Source organism: Brachyhypopomus gauderio, chromosome 16, assembly GCF_052324685.1.
Source record: "Brachyhypopomus gauderio isolate BG-103 chromosome 16, BGAUD_0.2, whole genome shotgun sequence".
NCBI classification, from domain to species: domain Eukaryota; kingdom Metazoa; phylum Chordata; class Actinopteri; order Gymnotiformes; family Hypopomidae; genus Brachyhypopomus; species Brachyhypopomus gauderio.
Window position 1 is genome coordinate 14,738,853 of NC_135226.1, and position 6,026 is coordinate 14,744,878.

Consider the following 6,026-nt stretch of genomic DNA (forward strand, 5'->3'; position numbering starts at 1 on the left):
CACACATACACGTGTGCAAACGTGCTTTGCAGAAACACACACACACAGACAAAGACTGCAACACAAACCATGACATCTGTGCTCACCAGTTTATTAAGTTTTTCTTTCTCTCTAGAATAGTTCAGGTGGTTCTTTCCATATTTGTTTTGGTCCTCATCTTCTTTGTCTATAGAAGGAAGGAACTCTGGACACGCCCACTCTCTGCAGAGATTTAACTCCGCCCAACCTCCTTTGTTCTGTTCTGTACATTTTGTCAGTATTAAAACAACTCTAATCTAAATGAAGTGGGTAAAATGCATTTTTAACTGCTGGTTTTGTTGTTATTTTTTTTAATCAATGCAAAAAATTAAAAATAATCTTGATCAAACCGAATGTATCTATTGAACAGATGTGTGCGTGTGTGTGTGTGTGTGTGTGTGGGTGTGTGTGAGTGTGCATTGAAATGACCATATGCACTGCATTATCTGTGACTAATGTTTAGAGTCTCTGCCAGTTTCCTAGTGACCTTGCCTAACTGTGTGTGGTTAATGTTCAGTGACTACGTAGATGTGAAGCAGCCAGGGCCCAACCCCTGTGGCCCTCACAGTCACACACACACACACACTTGTTTTCTTGGCTTTGATTGCTTCGTACTGGAATGATTACCAGTGTGTTCAGTGTTCTGGGCCCCAATTCCCCAAATCATTGTCATCTTAAGAGAAAGAAACAGAGAGATAGTGTTCAGTGTAAAATTTACTCTACCATTTAAAGATTATCACTTTGTAAGTCGATCTGGATAAGAGTGTCTGCTAAATGCCATAAATGTGATCCATCGTACCTTGTCCTTGTTCGTTAAGGATGTTTATTGTGATGGATCACTGCTGAATCTTTTTGGTCATGCCAGTATGCTTTCAGCCCTTCTCTGCTTTTTCTGTTGTTGGGTTATGTTGCAAGGTGTCTCACCACCTTTCTCTCTCTTTATCACTCTCATTATACTGTCACTTATTTGAGTCTCTATCTCCTGCGCCACTCCCTGGCCCATTTCAAGTTTTCCTCCACCTGTAAAATTTCCTAGCTGTTATACTTTGGTTTAGGTTTTTTGTTTGTTGCTGCGTTTGCCTGCTGCCAGCTACTTCCCCTGGCGTCCTTGGTTTTGTTTTCACGCATTGAGTTTTTCCGCGTCTTTTACATTTACTGCATTTGGCACACGCCCTTATCCAGAGCGACTTACATTTTTATCTAATTTTTTATACAAGTGAGCAATTGAGGGTTAAGGGCCCCTCAGGGGCACCTTAGTCATGGCCTCAGGTCTGGGGATTGAACCCACGACCCTCCGGTCACAAGACCAGTTCCCTAACCACCAGGCCATGACTGCCCTGTCTTTTGAGTTGCCTTTATTAGTTTTCTACCATTTCTACCATCTGCTTAAACCGCGTTGAGTTTTCCGTGTTGTTTTGTGTTCTCTTTTCTCCCATGTTTTTACGGTCAAGTTTTGTTTTACGTGTTGAGTTTTCCACATCATTTTGTGTTTGGTTTCCTTACCGATGGTTTCTGCTCGCCTCTCTCTCACTGGCTAGTAAACCCTGTCATAGGTTTCGTCAGCTTGAGCTGGCACTTGGACTCACTTCTCTCTCTTTTTTCACGTGGTGTGTACGTTATCGTACTCGCCGCGTTACAGAACGATTCAGCTGGCACATGGACCCAGCCACGTCTCGTGAGGCAGCAGAGCTGAGGGCTATATGTTGGACACAACGGGTGCTTCACCAGATCATGGAGCAACTGACTAAGGTTGCTGCAGCTATACAAGCTATAGGCAATTCACCACCTGCCAAAAGATCTCTTGGAACACCAGCTGCTGCGGCTCATCTCAAACCCGCTCTCCCATCTCCAGCTTGTAGCTTGTTACTCAGGAGATCCTGAAGGGTGTAGGGGTTTTCTATTACAGTGTTCACTTATGTTTAAACAGCAACCCGAATGTTTCCACACCGAACGTGCCAAAGTAGCTTATGTGATTGCGTTGCTGTCTGACAGAGCTTTAGCTTGGGCTACTCCTCTCTGGGAGTCAAAGGCAGACGTATGCTCTACATACGAGTGTTTCTCTGTTGCTATGAGACATGCATTTTACTATCCATCATCGGGGGGGGGGGGGGGGGGGTTACACTAGGGTAAAATGTATGTGGTAGAAAATTCCCTGGAATTCAGAGAGTAGTTTCAGAGAGTGGATGGGGGTCAGGTGCACTCATGGTTATATACAAAGAGGGGCTCTCGGAAGAACTAAAGACACCTTAATTTCGTTCATTGTACGACTCGACAATCGCCGTCGTGAGCGCAGACATGCTAGAAGGCTGCTCCAGCATGACGTTACACCCGCGGTAGAAACTAATCGTACTACTGAACCGCGAGAACTAAAAATTATCCGCAGCCAATGCAGCTAGGTCACACCCGCCTATCTCCAAGAGGGCGCCTTTACTGTGGTGGTAAAGGGCATCAGCGCACTCGATGCCCTGAGTTACAGGGAAAAGGACTAGCCCACCAGTAAATAAGGAGGCTCTGGAGGGCCCTGTTTCCTAATAATTCCTAATAATGGACTCTACGTCTACGTGTCATTAACCTGGCTGGGTTCCGAAGAAAAACGCCTGCTGGCTTTTATTGATTCTGGTGCCGCCACCAGTTTTATTGATGCCTCCCTGGTCAAAGAGTTAGATATACCCCTGGTCAATCTAGAAAAAAACCCTCACTTTGGCCGTTGTGGACGGACGCACTTTGGCTTCAGGAGAAGTGGCTAGGCAAACCATACCTATCAACATGGACATAGGGGGTCATAAAGAACAGATCACGCTTTATGTTATCAGTGCCCCTCAAATGCGCCTCATACTGGGGTTTCCATGGCTTCGGCGACACAACCCTGAAGTCGACTGGCTCTCTCGTACTGTGCGTAATTGGGCATCTGTGTGTAGGGAAACCTGCCTCAAGAGACACCTCGAGTTCCCTACCAACCGTTCCCTTGACCTGGTGGATCTGACCAAGGTTCCCTCTGAGTACCACAACCTCAGAGAGGTATTTAGTAAAGAAAAGGCTAGCTTCCTTCCCCCGTACAGATCACACGATATAGCCATTGACCTGCTTCCCGGTTCCAGGCCCCCTAAGAAAAGTTAAGAGAAGTCTCTTTTCTTTAGCCGCTCCGGAATGTAAGGCCATGGAGGAGTATATCCATGAGGTTCAGGCCGCAGGATTTATCTGGCCCTCCACGTCCCCCGTCGCAGCTGGTTTCTTTTTTTTTGGGAATTAAGATGGGGTGTTAAGACCATGTATAGATTACCGGGAGCTCAATAAGGTAACCATAAAGGACCTTCATCCTCTGCCCCTCATGGCCACTGCATTTAAGGCACTCCAACAGGCCACTATTTTCACCAAGCTAGACCTCCGGAGTGCCCTGGTCGGAGTCCATGAGGGTGATGAGTGGAAGAGCACCTTCAACACACTTTTGAGTCACTACGAGTACCTGTTTATGCCATTTGACCTAATGAATGCTCTGGCAGTGTTCCAGCATTTCATTAATGAAGTGTTAAGAGAAGCGCTTGACCGATATGCTTTTGTTTACCTAGACGACATCCTCATTTATAGCCATACCGAAGTTGAACATGTTAAACATGTAAGATGGATACTTCAGCTCCTATTAGAAAGTCATCTCTATGCAGAGGTGTCAATTCCAGGTTCAGAAAGTAAAAGTCCTCACCAGGATTTTGCTCAGGCTTCCTGGATTGTGTTGATTCCACTAATTTTACCTGGGTTGTACTAAATAGAAAATCTAGCAAGCTTGAGCAAAATCCTGGTGAGGACTTTTACTTTCTGAACCTGGAATTGACACCTCTGTCTCTATGTCAAGTTAGAAAAATCACTCTTCCACGTCCAGGAAGTAGGATTTTTGGGATATCGTATAGCCCAGAATACCATGGCCATGGATCCGTCTAAAATCCGGGCAGTGGCTCAATGGCCGACTCCAACCTCACTCTGTCTGGTACAACATTTCCTAGGCTTTGCCAATTTCTACCGTCACTTTATTAAGGGGTTCAGCACCTTGGCAGCCCCCTTTATTGCCCTTGCCAAGAAAACTCCCGGTCCTTTTGTCTGGTCTCCTGAGGCCCAGCAGTCCTTTGGTAACCTCAAAAAACAGTTCACGTCTGAACCCATCTTATGCCTGCCTGATCCTGACCTCCAGTTCATTGTGGAGGTTGAGGCCTCCTATTACGGTCTTGGCTCCATACTCTCTCAGATAACAGGTAAACCCTCAGAAACTCCATCCCTGTGCCTATTTTTCTCACCGTATGACTCAATTATGACATGGGTGACAAAGAGCTGCTGGCTGTCATGGGGGCAGTCATGGTCTTGTGGTAGGGAACTGGTCTTGTCATCAGAGGGTCGTAGGTTCAATTCCCAGGCCTGAGGCCATGACTGAGGTGCCCTTGAGCAAGGCACTTAACCCTTATATGGTCCAAGGGTCTGTGGGACCCATTTTTAAAAAATCAGCTTAAAAAAATTCTACAATTTTTTTTTTTTCAAACTGAGATTCATTGGTCCTTGGCTCATTTTCTGTGAGCAACATAAATCAGAAAATATTTTCAATGACCACCCCCCCGTACCCCCCCCTTCACATTTGTATTACATACAGGGTCCAGGGTCCACTGGGCCCTGGGCTAGTCAAAGTGGGCAATCAACATTGGGTTGGGTAGTTGATAGTCGTCTGTATGACTTTAAAGGATATACAAACAAAGGACAGAGGAGTTTGGCATGCAAAGGTGAGCAACCATCAACACTTTTGATGGTTGTCACATCAGGGGTTGATTGCATATTGTCAGACAGCAGACGAAGAATCTCTATAGAGACAAAGGGGTGAGATCTGAAAGAAGCATCTTTTCTCTCAGCCCTCATTATCCCTCCCTCCTCTCTGGACCTGTGTGTGTGTGTGTGTGTGTGTGTGTGTGTGTGTCTATGTGTGTGTGAGTGTGTGTTTCATCCAATCATGGGGACATGATGCTATAAATGCTAAAAATGCTAAAAATGCTATAAAAGATGGCAAAGCGATTCTCAGTTCAGACTGCCTTACAGCTGCTATTGGAAGAGACAGAGGATTTTGATGGTGATTCAGAAGAAGAAATTTCAGGATCACATTTCTGAAATATCAGAGTCTGATAGTGATAATGAAAAGGAGGATGAGCAGCAGCCAGCTCCGTTAGCACCAGCCCGTCAGCAGCTAGCCATAGGACCAGCCTGTCAGCCAGCATGATTTATGATTCATTTCCTTATTGTGTTACATTTTAATAAAAAAGTAACTAATAAATAAATGAGAGCAAACTAATTTAACATATGTATTGTTTATTTTACTTGCAATTGGGCTAAATCTGCTGATTATTTTAACAAAAAATGCAATGGGTCCCCCACGCCCAGCTGGACCCCAAGAAGGTAGACCACGCCCGGATCTCATCAGGGTTAACCCCTACTGCTCCCTGGGTGCCAGGAGTAATCACTAGTGTGTGTTTGTGTGTGTGTTTTAATTGCACAGATGGGTAAATGCGAAGGACAAATTTCAATTGGGGTATAAATTCACAATTGACAAAATATGGCACATTTCATTTGGCTGTCAAGTTGCTGAGTGGAGGCACTGGCTGGAGGGGGCCAAAAATGCTTTCCTTGTATGGACAGATCACAAGAACTTGGCCCACCTCCAGCAGGCCAAACGCCTTAACCACAGGCAGGCTAGATGGTCCTTATTGTTTGGATGGTTTGATTTCACTCTCTCTTATAGGCCCGGCACCAAGAATGTAAATCTAGACGCTCTTTCTCATCAGTGGGAGTCACCTTGGAGCGGGTGGGGGGGGGTGGATTGTTCGGCACATATACTGTGGCATGCACTCACTTATCATAGGCCCAATAACAAATGATAGTCCAAGGAAGGTAATTTAAAAAACAGGAAATTTCCTCTTAAAAAAAAAACCCGGGACAGGACGTGAAATATGGACATGTCCCAGAAAATACAGATGTTTGGTCAA

The 6,026-nt window shown here is 45.3% G+C and overlaps 1 protein-coding gene across 1 annotated transcript in view; it reads left to right on the forward strand.

The window, feature by feature from the left end:
• Window positions 1-362, forward strand: part of fat3a (FAT atypical cadherin 3a) — a 49,296-nt gene extending 48,934 nt beyond the window's left edge. The window contains 1 exon segment of the mRNA XM_076975946.1: window positions 1-362. This exon segment is cut by the window's left edge and continues 2,251 nt beyond it. The gene's annotated coding sequence lies outside the window, so the exon portion shown is untranslated.
• Window positions 363-6,026: the final 5,664 nt, after the last annotated feature.